The sequence below is a fragment of the Cibotium barometz genome, chromosome 8 (assembly GCF_041138505.1).
Source record: "Cibotium barometz isolate CiBa-2024 chromosome 8, ASM4113850v1, whole genome shotgun sequence".
NCBI classification, from domain to species: domain Eukaryota; kingdom Viridiplantae; phylum Streptophyta; class Polypodiopsida; order Cyatheales; family Cibotiaceae; genus Cibotium; species Cibotium barometz.
The window spans coordinates 28,091,008-28,107,513 of NC_141053.1; positions in this window are offsets into that span (position 1 = coordinate 28,091,008).

A 16,506-nucleotide genomic window follows, 5' to 3' on the forward strand; every position below is an offset into this window, starting at 1 on the left:
ATTTTAACCATGATGGATACTTTGAAAATGCAGGAAGGCCATGCATAAATTTTCATAACATAAAAAGTGTGATTTTGAGCATATTCTATTTTGGAGAATTTATGAGAAGTAATGCATAAACCTTTTATTCAATAGAGAACTATTGAACATATTTTATTTTGGGAAATTTGAGAAAAAGAATAAGAAAATATTCATAGGAATGCATTGCAAAAAACAAGGATAAACTTTTAATCCTCACGAACATATCTAGAAAGGAGGTATACGAATACGTTCTAAATAGAAATGTTAACCGCATTTAGTTAACATGTTTCTACATCACCAACTCCGTAAATCCCAAATAATCGAGATTCAGACCTGGATAACCCAGATAATCCAGATTCAGACCTGGATAACCCAGATAATCTAGATTCAGACCTGGATGTCCCATATAATTCAGATTCGGACCTGGATATCCTAGATAATCCAGATTCAGATTCGGATCTGGATATCCTAGATAATCCAGATCCAGATCCGGATATGCTAGATGATCCAGATCCAGATCCAGAGGTGTTGGATGATCGTGGTTGGGACTGATTGAAATAAACCTGATAAAGAATCTACTCCAAACCGTATTCCGTCTCTTGGTTAAGTTTTTGATGGGAAAAGGATTTCCCAAAAAAAGACCAAAAACATGCTTAGTTGGATGAATGTAAATACTTGTGATTAACTTATTCCAAGATTCCCTGGGAAAGGATTCTGGAATTCTTGAAAGGATCGAGGATCCCAAAGTGAACAAAAATTCAAACTTAATTGAATTAAGTCGATAATAAAGTTATCTTTAACTAAGCCAAGTAAATGCCCGAGACTTAGAAAGTTCTATCAGTATATGAAAAGTAGAGTAACTTTACTCTTAACCCGGTTGATTGGGGAACAAAATTTCTCAAAACTTTATCAAGGAAAGTTAATAGCCAAATCTAAGCGAAAAGAGACCATCTTGTTTGTGGAAATCCAAATATGATGTGGAATGATGTGAAACAACATGGAATGATGTGGAATGATGTGAAATAATGTGGAATGATGTTGAATGATGTGGAATGATGTGAAATAATGTGGAATTATGTAGAATGATGAGAAATGATGTGGAATAATGAGAAATGATGTGGAATGATGAGAAATGATGATGAATGATGTGAAATAATGTGAAATGACATGGAATGATGAGGAATTATATGGAATGATGAGAAATGATGAGGAATGATGTGAAATGATGAGAAATGATGAGGAATGACGTGTAAAGATGAGAAACTTACTTGAAAAATGTATTTGCATGTGAAACCTATTTTTAAAGATTATTTTATGTCAAGAATGCTGGAGGAAGCATTTTGACTATCTTCTGGAAAGAGGTCGTGGACCTAGGTTGAGAATGTTGCAACAGCCAGACGAAGAGTCAAAGAAGGATGTCTCACGTGGCAAGGTCTCGGCCGAGGTCTTAACCAGCCTCGGTTTGGTTAAAATAGTGAGCTTTCGGTATGGTGGATGAGGGGCCAAGGAAGCGGCCTATGAGTGAAGCGCTAGGTCACTTTGCGAGACGAATGATCCTAGAGGGTGTTGACCATATGGTGCTCGGGCTCTGGGACACCCAGGATACCCACTCGTGCGTCGAGGAAGAATGGAACATTGAGTTGGAGTTGTTTTCTGAACACGAGCCTGGCTCTGGTTGGTGGTTGACCTTGCTAGTCTTCAACGGATGAGTTCATGGCGCCTTTTTGGTACCTGGATCTTGTTGGTTGATCTAGCTGATCTTCAACGGAGAGTCCATATGGATTTTATGGATAAAAGAGATCATACTCCTGGGTACTATAAGTTAGGAACCCTGAGTGAAGTACTAGGTAAACCTAGAGGGACTGACCAGGTGGTGGACGCTTTGGTTGCCGATGATGCCATAGGTACGCTGAGGAAGGTATGAATGGAATTTGGATTTTATCGTTGGAAATTGGAAAGTTGGAATTGGAAAATATGGAACTTGGACCCTGGAAGTGGAATACAGAGGATTATGATGGAAACACTATGGTTTTATTTCAATTCTGTTTTGAAAATAGTTGAATATGAGAAAAGGCAATTTCATATTCGGTGTGTAAGTGGTATGTCTATTTAATATTTTCACATGAGTGCCGGCTAGGGGGCCTGGGAACCCTTTTCCCTGGTACCCGGGATAAAACACAACCAATATTTTATAAAGAGGGATCCCACCAATAGAGTGGTTGGCTAACCCATGGGCCGGTAGGCTGGATCAGTGGATTCCTACAATAAAGTTCAATCATGTTTAAAGTTACGATAGTTGAAGTAAGTCACAAGATAATTCTTGTTCTATGGGAAAGGATCAACGACTGTGCCTCCCTTGAGGGGAAAAAAGCATTGATCTCTACGAACCAAGTGCAAATTCCCCCTTTGATTCAACCATGCAACCCGCGGGTTTGGTCGGAATACAAAGGATAGATAAGGCTCTTGACTACGTTAGAAAGATTCGAAAAGAAATTCCTAGGAGGAATCGCCTATGTTTTTCCAGCAAGAAAATTTTTTCCAAGATCGATTTTGGAAAGAATAGACGGATTAGTCTCTTGTCCAGATATTCGTGGGCGAGGCCCCAAGTAAGTCGCTCTACCCGGCATAGTCGTTATTCTGCTGCTTGTTTTTTAGTTAAACTACGGGTAGGGGTCTTACACATGATCTAATGTCCAATCATGCACCAATTTGGCTTCCCTCATGAAAGGTCTACCCAAGATGATGTCGTATGAGTTTGGTTGGCGCTAGAAGTCCATTACAAGAAATGTATGATGGTAGCTGAACAAAAAGAGTTTGAGTCGTATATTCTTCAACAGCCCCATGGGTCTTGACGATGTTCCATCTGCCATTTTGACAATTAGAACTGCTCTTTCTAGATCTGGTTTTCCCCAATTCTCCCAACATTGTTTGGTAATAATGCTCACTCTCGCTCCTCCATCTAGGATAGCTAATGCTTGGTACTGGTTATGTGATGAATTGGGATTGTAGCATTTGTGTCATCACTCTCATAATATCGGCCCAGTTGATTGACTGGTATTTTGACGAATCTGGGGGTTCTCACCTCTGCATGCTTAAGGTCTTTTTCTACCAAAGGTGATTGGGTCTCCTCTGCAGTGGTCATTGGGTTTAATCTTCCTTCTACTCAATCTTTTCTTAAAAAATTTACCCACAACGCTGGTGAATTGCGTAACAATGGTCCTAAGGGCATTTGAACCATGGTGGACAGTACGGCTATGAGACTGCTTATGTCTCTTGGCTCACTAACAAATGAGGGCTCCTTTTGTCATATTCACACCTAGGGAATGAATGACTGGTCATATCTTGCTCAGCCTCCTCAAACATTCTTGCCATGAAGTCACTGCGTGTCCCTCCCTCAGACTCTTCTGGAATTGGAGTAGGCACATTGAATTTCCTTTCCCTTATTGGCTCGTTTCTTGGATACATTGTATCCCTTTCCCTGTTAGCCCTTAATTTGGCTTCATGAATTCGTTGGCACTCCTCCACTAGGGCCTTAGCTTCTTCAAGCTTTCTTATCTCTTCCTCAGATATTAGGTATTCGCCAGTATCCTTAGGGGTTGCTGGTCTCTCTCTTTGTGCCTCTTGGGTACACTCATCTGATTTTGGCACTCTTTATTTCCTTCCTTTGATTGGGTGGATCGGGTGTCAATAGTATCTTCTTCGGACCCATCCTGGATTGTGATCATAGTGTCACCCTTACTTACTTTTTTCACTCTCCTCCTTCTGCTAGTTCTAGAGGTTGTAGCACACCTGCTGAGCTCTGTCCTTTGTCCTCTTGTTTGGCTTGAGCTCGTGTTAGGACATTCAGTGGCGTGATGTTCCTAGGTTGTATAGTCTGGATAGTGGCCTGGTTAGAAGTGAAAACGAAACTACTAGCACGATATGGACAGTCCTTGATAAAATGATCAACCCCACATTTAACACAAGTAGTGTTGCTGGTGCCTCCCATAGAGCTCCCGACAAGGGTGTAGTCGCCAACACAAATAGGAAAGAGTAGTTGAAGCTCTTACCCTCGTACCGCTTCATTTGCTTCTCTTGCTTGCAGCTTTTAGCCCTTAGAATGAACCAGGCTCTGATACCATGAAAAGATGCAGGGGAGAAGAGAGCTTGAGCTCTTGCAAGCACACACACACTCACAAAACCCTAAAAGAGAACACACAAGGTGAGAGGCTGAAAATCTTCTTCTTCTTCACACAACACTCAACACACCATATACAAAGATAAGAGTACACACCATATGAAAAGGTACTCAACCAAATACATACTAGGGTTCTCTATAGTGTGAACCCAACTAAATGAGCTGGCGTTATAACTATGCCAGTCTCTAGAATGGCTGTCACACAGCCTGTCATCTCACTGGCCGCATATCACCCATGATCTCACCAACCATGCCAGTGGTGTAAGTGTGGGGCCTATCCCCCAGGTGGGTCATCTCAGTGTCCACCGCCTCACTAGATGAGCTCGATATCTCAACACATACACCTCCTGTTGGGATATCTGCCACCCCGTTCTAGATTACAAAGAGGGGATTTTTGATGTAGGTTACATGGAGGTCACATAAACAACCTCCTTTCTTGATGATTACATATCCAAGGGTGTCTTTGATGACCATTAATTTAATCTGCTAAGATCCAAACTACAGCCCAAGTGGCGGTAGGAACTCTAGTAGAGCCACCTCTACTGATTGAAGATCAAAGACGGTGGGGTGCTCTTGATGCTTAAGCAATGGCCACGATCGCTCTTTCAGGCAACTGATCTATTATTCCTCACATCCGATCCTGCCACCCCAGCAGGGTTGCTTGGGTGGTCCTCGAGACTATGTTCCAATCTCGTAATGAAGCATGAGTCATGTACTTGATGTGGGAGCCGGACAATTTGACCATAAACGAGGGAGATTCCATATCGGATCACTTTACCAAGGTAATTGACCTTAAGGAACAATTGGTTGAATATTAATGAGGTAGTTGATTGATGCACATGAACCACATTCTTGTTAGGAAAGTTTGCTATTCGATGAGGCCCACTGCAACCAAAACATTGCAGTGGCCCCCTTCTCATACCTGAGTTCACATCTTTACCTCTCCACTGTACCGTGATTTGAAACATTGGCACTAGCATGTTATTTTGTAAGACAAAATTGTAGCGCAATCTCTACAGCCTCCTCATAATAATCATTATTAATTTCTACCTCACGCACCATCTCATCCTCGTCCAATGGCTCCTCAATCAATACTTGGTTGATTTTGGCCTGTGGTGGTTGTGGCAGTAGAACAGGTGGCGGTGGCAGGGGCAACGTGTCTTGTATCCGGAACATCCCTCTTGGTAATAAGTAGGATGGGTTTGACTGCCCTGCAGTCACAGCGGTTTGCACGGGTGGTGCTGGTAAGGCTAATGGCACTCTGGGTGTTGGCAATTGTGCTACAGGTTGGAACCTCAGAAACCTACACATAGAAGTGTCATGGTTTCCTAATTTCACACAATGAGCACAAATAGAGTAGCGGCCTTACTCTTAATTGAGGGCATTTGGTAGTGTTGTGATTCATTCTACTAAGGGGGCACCATACCACATCCCTCCGCCGAGGGGGTAGAGATGAGCATTCCCCGATGCTTCTCTTCCATCCTTGACCTTTAATTTGTCTAGTATAGCATTACTGAGCTCGTCTACAGTCATGTTTCCAACTTGCTTGCTCTGGGTTCCTATGTCCTAGTGACTTGAGACTCGCGATGCTGAAGCTACTTTGGCATCTTCAGGCTGTGGCAATTCAAGCATGTTGTCTTCATATTCTATTGCCAACTCATAGCATGCATCTAAGGTAGTTGGTCGGGCTAATACTAGTTAATCATGCATTTTATGATCTCGGACTCCTCTATGGAAGCAAGGCAATAACTGATCATATGTTAGCCTCTACCGTAGCTTACATCTTGAATTTAAGTGCTTAAGTCGGGATACATAATCTTGCATAGACTCATTATCTTTCTGCTTAATATTGTGAAGCTGAGCCACAGGACTCCATCTATCACCACTTCGAGCGAAGCTTGGTATGAACACATTCTTGAGGCGAGTGAAGTTGATTTTATCTTCTGGCTTCAAGGTTTGATACCATTGATGAGCCTTTCCTTCTAGGGTCAGTGTGAGAAGGCATGGATCATGGTCACATCACTCACTGGCCCATAGGTTTCGCATGTTGACTCAAAGATCTCAACATATTGGATCGGGTCCCATCCCCTGAGAACTTTTGTATAAGCTTGGAAATGATACGTGGCTTCATTTGGGATGGCCTAGATTCTAGAATAGTTCCTAGTTCACTAACCATTTCTCGCCCCATTTCCAAGGCCATATTGAGCAAATCTGCCCTTGTGGCCGTGTTAAGATCTGCATTCGAATCCACCATTGGTCTTTGAGGAGCCACCCCCTACGTAGACCTCGTCCTCTTCCTGCATAGGCTCTTCTGGGCGATTCAGGTCTATGGGTAGGTTTGGCCAACTCATTATGGCCTAGCTCATTATTAGCAGCCTCCGCCCACATTTGTTGAATTAAGAGCTCCATGTCCTACAAGAATGCGGGATCATTGATCATTTGCTCTATGTCTGCCTTTGTAAAAAGGTGATCCTCACCTTCAGAGCAGGTTCTCTAGGTAAATTGTCTCCTTCATTGTGCATATTAATTGTTGAGATGTTAAGCTCAACATGAGCTGACACTCGAGGCACCTGCATGACTGTTCGACATTTACATCACTGGTGGGTTTGGTAGCTGGCACCGACATATCTTCGCCGGAGATTCTACAGTTGGATTACACCAACTAGTCCACATCTACCCACTCCTCTTAGCATGTTCATGTTATGGACTGCTTGTATATACCCTATTATGTGTGTTAGTCACTTTATCTTCTTTGTAGACCTCTTTTGTTGTGTGAAGAAGAAGAAGAATTTTTAGCCTCTCACCATGTGTGTTCTCTTCTAGGGTTTATGTGTGTGTGTGTGCGCGCGCTAAAAAGAGCTCAAGCTCTCTTCTCCCCTACATCTTTTCATGGTATCAGATCCTGGCTCATATGCCAAGGGCTGAGTGGCAAGCAAGAGAAGCATAGGAAGCGGTACGAGGGTAAGAGCTTCATCTACTCTTCCCCCTTTATGTTGGCTACTACACCCTTATCTGGAGCTCTTCGGGAGGCACTGGTAAATGAACTCCGATTGAGGAGCTTTTTTTGCAGGATCAAAGTTGTAGGTCAACTAAAGCGTCCGTTGGACAAAGTTTTTTGTGCTAAAATCGCATTTTGGGCGCGTTTGGACCTCCGTTTTTCAGTTCACAAACGTTCACAAGCACTACGGGTGAGTTTTGATTCTCTACATAACTCTATTTTTGAAACTACAGGAAGGGCGATTGGTTGTGCGGACACTGTGTGTACTATAAAGAGGTCTCAAAGTTGCCATTGGGTGTATGTAGCAAATTGAGGTCACTGGTTGTGACAGTTTGGGTGTAGTATAATACCGCTGCAGAATACAACAGTTTGTGCAGGTCAAACAAGAGTGTTGTTTTTGGTATATTTGTGTTTCAGACAAGATGTTGAATGATGGAATAAACCAAATTGTTGTAGAGAAGCTTGACAAGAACACTTTCCATGCTTGGAGGTTTAGATTAACAAATTTTCTGATGGGAAAAAGATACTGGGACTACATTGAAGGTGAACATGATGATGAGGCATCGGAGATTAATCCAACTGCTGCAGATATAAAAGAGTTTAAGGATTAGAATCAAGGAGCAAGGAAAGTCATGTATTGGCTTTCTATTAGTATACAAGACACTATGATTGTACATATACAAGATGCCAAGTCACCTAAGGAGGCATGGGACACCTTGGTGAAGCTGTATGAAACTAACACCAAGGCACAAAAGATTCAGTTGAAGAATGAGCTTCATACGATGGAGAAGAAGAATATGTCTGTGAATGATTGTTCCTTGAAGATCAAGGGAATTGTGGAATCCCTTGCATCAATTGGTGTTTCTGTTGATGATGAGATGATAAGGTGGAAGTGTGTCTACGTGGTCTCGGGCCACAATACAAGGCATTCAAAATGTCTATTCAAACTCAAGAGAACATTCCCAACTTCACAAATTTGGTGTCAATGCTGATCATTAAAGAGAAGCACTTGGGTGAAGATCAACAGTCTTCACAAAACAAAAATAGTTCAGAGCAGTAGGCCTTCTACACAAGTGCAGGTATAGGATGAGGTAGAGGTCGTGGACGTGGCCAAGGTGGTGGCCGAACAAGTAATCAGAATTATGGTCAGCAGTAGCAGTAACAGTCCCAGGATTCGCACAACAACACATGGGGGAGTCAAAGAGGTCGTGGTAATTGGCAAAGGCAGCATCATGATACACGAGGCTCCTTTTATTGTGGTAAGCCTGGACATGTGCAAGCAGATTGCTATAAGAAGTAGAGTGACATGCGAAATGAAAAATTGCAGCAAAACAACTACGCATCCTCTAGCAGAAATAATGAGAATAATGAGAGGTTGTTTGCTATGCAACATATGGTTAATGCTGTGTCTGGAAAGGATGTAGCAACATGTAAGGATGACGTATGATATATTGATTTAGGTGCTTCGAACCACATGACAAGTCATGGTGAGTGGTTCAAGGAAATGAAGAGTCTTGAAAGACCATGTTTTGTTGAAACAGGGGATGACACTGCTCATGTGATTACGCAAGTTGGGGATGTGCCATTATCCATGCAGGATGGTAAGGTGAAGTACCTTGCAGAGATGTACTTCATGTTTCAAACATTACAAAGAATCTAATTTCTGTTGGCCAGATGATTGAGCAGGGTTTGCAGGTCCGGTTTGTGGCTGCTATGTAGAAGACTTTAAAGATAAGTCTATGTAGAAGACTTTAAAGATAAGTGTAGGTTGGTTGCCTAAAGTGAGTGCTACAATGTTTGTAAATGGTTCAAGAGTTGTTGCAGATACAGACATTTGGCATAAGATAATTGGGCATGTAAATGTGCAAAGAATGAAGTCTATGCAGACTAAAGAAATTGTTACAGGGCTGCCTAAGTTTAAAGTTAAAGGTATGCAGAAAGTTTGTGAACCATGTCAATTTGGAAAGCAAACAAAACATGTGTTTGTTAACCATGTCAATTTGGAAAGCAAACAAAACATGTATTTCCACATGATAGAAATGTGAGTAGGAATGTACTAGATGTTATGCATTCATATGTATGGGATCTTGCTGCGAAGACTATGTCTATGGGTGGCTAGGTACTACGTAACATTCATTGATGACCACACGAGGAAAGTGTGGGTGTACTTCGTGGAAGGAGAAGAGTGAAGTGTTCACTCATTTTCAGAATTTCAGAGTGATGGCTGAAAAATAGACAGGAAAGCATGGGAAGTGCCTAATGTCAAATAGAGGGGTGGATTACTTCTCCAATGAGTTCTCTGATTTCTTGCGAAAGAATGGCTTTAGAGACAATTTACATGTAGATACACTCCACAGCAAAATGGAGTTACTGACCAAAAAATAGGCACATTGCAGAGATAGCACGAGCATTGATGGTAGAGAAGAATATGCCGCATACCTATTGGGCTAAGGCTGTGTCTACATCAGTTTATATCATGAACACTGCAGCCATACATGATGTAATGCCAGAGGAGAGGTTTACTGGCAGGAAACCTGATTTATCTCACTTGAAAGTTTTTGGATGTATTGCATATGTGCATGTGCCAAATGAGTTATGTACCAACCTGGATCCAAAGGTAGAAAAATATGTGTTTAGTGGATATTCCCTCGAGCAAAAGGGATACAGATGCTATAATCCTACTACACGTGAATTGAGTGTAGGCAGGGATGTTGTATTTGATGAGATGAGTAGCTGGTATGCTGCTGAAAAAGATGTTGTTGGGGCTAATGTAAGTGAAAATGTGGTTGCATTGAATGCAAGTCGGCAATCACAGTTATTGAGTGGACCAAGAGAGTCCTCATCTAGCGGTTATGTTGATAGACCATGGAGTGGTAGGCTACGTCATAATATCAGTCCTGAAAATGTAGTCGGTACATCACATAATGGCAAAGAGAAAGTGATTGATCCCCTTGGTATGCCTGATATTTCTATAGCAAATTCTCTTGTTGATGGAGATTCTAGTGGCTCGGAGATGAGCCTTGATGAGGATATTGGGATTCCAGTATGAGGACACGTGGTGTGAAGAAGGCTATGGAAGCCATGAATGCAAATTTACAAAGATCTGGAAGAATCAAAAACCATGTGTAGAGGTTTACTTATGATGGTTATGTGACACATGACTATGCTTATATGGCAAAAGTTGTGCAAGTTGTAGAACCCACATGTTTTGATGAAGCTATTGGAAATGTATATTGGGAGAAAGCTATGGATGAGGAGATGGATGCATTGTATGGAAATAAGACTTGGGATTTGGTGCCATTGCCTGAAGGCAAGAAAGCTATTGGCTGTAAGTGGGTGTATAAGGTGAAACATAACAGTGATGGCAGCATAAGCAGGTACAAGGCTAGATTGGTAGCCAAAGGATATGTGTAGACACATGGGATTGATTATGAGGAGACATTTGCCCCCCCCAGTTTGCAAAGATGGTAACTAAGAGAGCTGTGATTGCGATGGCTGTAGCTAAAGGTTGGTTTTTACATCAGATGGATGGTTTTTACATCAGATGGATGTAAAAAACGCGTTCTTGCATGGTGACTTGCAAGAAGAGGTGTATATGTATCAGCCACCAGGTTTTGAGGATATAGGTCACCCAGAGTATGTATGTAAGCTTCGTAAGGCCTTGTATGGGCTGAAGTAAGCTCCACGAGCATGGCATGACAAGATTGTTGAGTATCTTGTCACTATTGGTTTTCATATGGCAAGTGCAAATTACTTTTGTTATGTGCGCAAGAGTGATAAGGGTATTGTGATCATTACCATATATGTAGATGATCTTATTGTTAGGGGTGACAACTTGGATGAGATTGAGCATGTGAAAAGTCTTCTTAAAAGGAAGTTTGAGATGAAGGATTTGGGAAATCTGCGGCGCTATTTTTTGGGAATTGAGGTCATTCGCACACCTGAGGGTATTTGGCTGTCATCATAGAGATAGTATGTATTGGACATGTTGTCCAAGTATGGGATGTCTCATTGTAAGCCAATCTCGATTCCATTAGATCAAAATGGCAAGCTTAGTGTGGATACAGGTTATGTGTTGGAGGATCCCACTATGTATAGGAAGATTGTGAAGAGTTTGATCTATGTCACGTGATCAGCAGAGGCCAGATTTGAGTTACACTATTGGGTTAGAGAGCTAGTTTATGCAGGTTCCATGCAAGCCACATCTTGACAATGTCCGATGCACGCTTTGGTATTTGAGGACCACTGTTGATTATGCATTGTTCTATGCAGTAGGTGTACCATTGGAGCTATAGGTACACATATGTAGATTGGGCAGGTAGCATCTTAGACATGAGATTTACTAGTGGATTTATGTTTTCATTGGGGAGATCTCTTATGACATGGAGCAGCAAGAAGCAGCCCACAGTTGCCTTGTCGAGTATAGAGGCAGAGTACAGAGAGGAGCTGCGGTGGCAGCATGTGAGGTACCTTGGTTACGCCTTGGTTACGCAAGCTACTTTTGCTAATTTGGGGCTGCATGTGGAGAGAAAGGTTGTCATATATTGTGACAATCTTAGCAGTATTATACAGTTGGCTAGGAACCCAATTTTTCATCCGCATATAAAACACATTGAGGTACATAACCACTTCATCAGGGAGAGAGTCTTGGTGGCAGGTGACATCGACTTGGCCTACGTCAGCACAGAGAATCAGGTCGCTGACATCTTCACGAAGGCCTTGGGAGCTGAGAAGCTCTGCAGATTTCAAGATATCCTTGGAGTTCATGAGATGGAGTTAAGCTTGAGGGGGAGTGTTGAGATGTCATTTCTTTGCCAAAAATTCTATAGCTGGATTACACCAACTAGTCCACATCTACCCACCCCTCTTAGCGTGTTCACATTATGGGCCACTTTTATATACTCTATTATGTGTGTTAGTCACTTTATCTTCTTTGTAGACCTCTTTTGTTGTGTGAAGAAGAAGAAGAATTTTTAGCCTCTCACCATGTGTGTTCTCTTTTAGGGTTTGTGTGAGTGTGTGTGTGCTTACAAGAGCTCAAGCTCTCTTCTCCCTTGCATCTTTTCATTAATGCCTTCTTGCTCCCTTGCATCTTTTCATTAATGCCTTCTTGCTCCCTTAGATATTCATTGATGGGTTCTAAATTTAGGGTTGCTTCTTCAGTCATACCCAATTCCATACCATCAATGGTGTTTCGTGATTGAAATGGATTTACATTCTCCATTTCCTTCTGTTTAGCCCTTGTTCTTTGAGTATTGAGCTCTTGTTTCGTTAAGCTCAATAATCATAGTTGTCGCTCTGCCTTAGTCCTCTTCAATCCTAATTCTATTTCTTCTGATGTTGTGAAGAAAACTTGACCAGTCCTAGCGGCACTTTCCTTATCTCTCCTAACCCTAGGGGTTCCACTGATCCTCACAATGTTAGACAACCTGGTACTCGAAGGCTGGGTTGGTACTTCTGGTCTTAGACCTTGTCCCACGCGGTTGAAGACCAAAAATTTTCCTTCGTCTTCTTTGCTGGGTTGGAGACCAAAAAATCCCTTGGCTATATCAAACATACCACTGGATCTTGTAGGGGAAGATGGTTTTTCTTCCTCTCCACACCACCCAAGGAATCATAGCCCTTCTTCCATGGACTCTTCACTACTTGTATCAATGGTGGTTAGATTTCTCTGAGCCTGAAACACTTAATTGAGTGCTCGTCGAGTGGCCTAACCAACACTCTTTTGATAGGAAGATCCTGGGTGGTTGGATGCACTATTGTTTTGGGAGTAAGCTCGTCTCCAATGAGTTTCCCAGACCTCAAGTGCATGAGAATGTAATTTGATAAGCTAAATCTCTACCCCAATTTAAATTTTCATAGGATTCTGTCGATTTGAATTTTTAGGTTGTGAAATTGCAGACTATAGTTCACATCGTGAAGTAGCACGGAATCGTTCACGCCGTGAATTCGTAAATGGTTCATGTCGTGAACAATTTCCTACAGTTTCACATGTTAACAAATTGACCTGAGAGTCCTTGGTTCATGAACTAGATCCATCACTCACACTTCACGTCGTGAAGTATGAAATGGTTCACGCCGTGAAATAGTGGAATGGTTTACGTCGTGAAGTACTTTTCTGCTAATTCACGAAATAAGATTCCTTAAGATTCGTTGTGTTAGAGGTGTCAGAATAAGGTATCCTATTTTTAGCAAGGTAATCCCGAAAATTTCAACGCTCATTAACGAAAGGAGGTTCACGCTATGAAGTAGCAGGAAATGGTTCACGCCGTGAACCACTTTCTACACTTTCACATGTTTAGCCCCCGCGTCGACAAAATGAAGTTTGGGTATAATTACCTTTTTAGTTGTTCCATAATGGTTGTGCTAAGAGTAAGGAATGTAATGCAAATTATAAGCACCACCATTGGCTCTTGATTTTTGTAATTTTATGAATTTTTTGGAAAAACAGAAAACAGAGTATCACACCTGCTCATTCACGGTAGAAAGTTTGGTAATACAAACATCAAAATTAAAAGAAAAAACGATGCAACTTTCCTCTAGGATTATCAAAGTACTCATCCATGGACCAAAAACAAACAATTTCTAACAACTCTTCACTTCCAATCAAACCTTATCCATTCATTCTCATCACAATGCACTTTTTGAATACAAAGGCAATCACGAATCTTGCATAGTGGGAGCTGAAGCTCAAAGAGAATGGAAAAAACAATGGTGTTCCCCGACAGTGGCGCCAAAAATGTTAATGGCTACCACACCTCCCAAGGGAGAACTCTAAACATTCACCATTTAAAGAAGCAATAGACAACAACCATCGTTGAGTACTCCAATGCCCCTAGGCTCACTTCCAGAAGCTCCAATCCTCCAAGCTCCACCTCCATGCTATCACCGCCGCCGTAGAGTCGCTCACACCACAATACAAGGCAATCTCTCTCTCACTCCTCTACACATACATACATAGAGAAGGAACATGCACTGGAGTACACTCTCACACACACACTCTCTCTCTTTCATAAGACAAGGCAAGAGCTCTCATAGCATAAAGGGGGATTGTGTCCTTTTATTATGAGAAAATGCCTTATATACAATTGGTCCTTATTCACACTTGGGCGCCTAAAACTTACTAACTAAGGACTTGGGTGGCCAATATCTCATAATGTACAACTTTTATAGTGCCTTTGCATGACACTTATTAATATCGTCAAATGGAGGAGCGTATTTGTTAATCCAAAATGGGATCAACACTCTTTTTCCCCAATACCTTTCTCCTTCCTTCTCAAACCCTCTTGTTTTGGGACTAGACTTTATTTTGCAAAATGACCAACTGTTTCACACTAGGAGCAGACACTAGGAAAGGGGCTGCTTCAAGTTTACCCACCATCCCTAATTCAATCATTACACTCTTTGGACTTCCTTAAAGGTATTCCAAGGTATGAAACTTTTTCAGATTCTCCCTAGGGAAGGAACAATATAGGCACGTAGATGGTGGGCCCTAGTTACTTTTGACAACGTCTCAATAGCATGCCAAGGGAGAGGTTCAAAAACTCAATCCAAATTGAGCACATAGACGGTGGGACCTAGTTGCTTTTGCCAATGTCTCAATAGCATGCCAAGGGAGAGGTTCAAAAACTTAATCCAAAGTGGGCAAGCTTACAAGAGACTGGGATTTAGATCAAAAAGCGGGCCCCATGGGATTGCATGGTTCTTATCAAATAATAAGAGGGTTTTGCTTAACAAAGCCCAATTAGACTAGAGGGGTGGTTCATCTCAGAACATTAAAAGAAACTTTGGCCAGGTATTATTTAAAAAACCTTTGCTTATGTAATAGAGTAAGGACATAGCATTTGAATGAAGCACATCTTTTTCAATTTTAGAGAGCGCCTTAACTTTGCCTATAAACATGAGAATGATACTATAAGAAAGCAAATATCTCAATCTAGTGATCCACAAAGTCTCGTAGAAGGGACACATCTACCTAATAATTCATAAATGAATTATGAAGAGCTCAAGCAGAGGTGACATGGGAGCTACGAGAGCCAATGTTATCCTTGATTATGATTTAGATAGCTTATTTCTTGCCCTTTTGATCTACTGCTTCCACATATGCTCCTCTCCTACATCTTCCACAAATGACTTTGGCTTCTTATAATAGCCACCTCTTTCTCTACTGCCTCTACCTGGTGCTTCATACTCTCATCTTCCAGATCTCCCCATGTAGGCAAGGATCCTCTATACCCTCCAAACCCTCCGAAATTCCCTTTTCTCCATGCCACTATATGACAAGAGGGACATGTGTTCTTACATGCTTCATGCACTCTCTCTTAAAACCCCATGCACTCTGTTTTTTGGACATTTAAACCCACTTGCTTCCTCGACCTTTAATTATAGCCGTGAGGAAAAATCCCACATATTTTTGGCCTAAACATCCCACCTCAAGATTGCCATTGTGTTGCAATGCTCCCAAAATCATAATAATGTAATTAAAAAGAATCATAATTACTTGGTTTACTATTCTATCCTTTAATACACCTATCATGTCTTATATTGTAGTTGGCTTCACTTAGTGGTTGCAAAAATCAGTAAGTTGACTATATACTATATTTTGTAGTAAATATTTAAAAAATAAAAAATAAAACATAAATATTATACTCTTTTATGGAAAAAATATCCATGAGTTGTGGATTTATAAGAGTACTGGGGTCCCTACAAGCTGCGTTGGAAGACGATGCGCTGCCCTTTAGAAAAAAAATAAAATAAAATTATGGGGTTTTATTCTCAAAATGCTAAGAATCTTGAGAATTTACATATCTTCCCACAATTTCTAGCCCTTGTTGACATCTTTGGAATATTTATCCTCCACTCCCTATTGATGGTCCTACTTTGCCTAGTGATGCTGATGCATAAGCTATGCGGATCCAATGCTAACATAGAGATCTGAATTTAAAGGATGATTATCTTAACAAGTAATTACCACTTTTGCTCAAAATGTAAATGTTAAGTGCACATAAAAAGTTAAAGTCTACATGTACGAAAAGATATATGCTAATTTTTGTTCATTAATGTAATTTTTAAAACTCAAGTGTTGCAATTGCTAACCCCTATAATTTCTATGAGCAATGGGTTGCTTTGACCCGGTGAGTCATGCTCAGCTCTTGTTGGGTGTTGTTCTTAATACTTAAATCTCTGATTGATTTTTGTGTGAATTAGTCAAAGAGATACTTAATAACAATTTATAGCCATCTAACCAATGTTGAAATTTGAAGCCTTAAGAGGCATTGGGTTGCAGAATAAGGTCACTATTCTAAAAAAA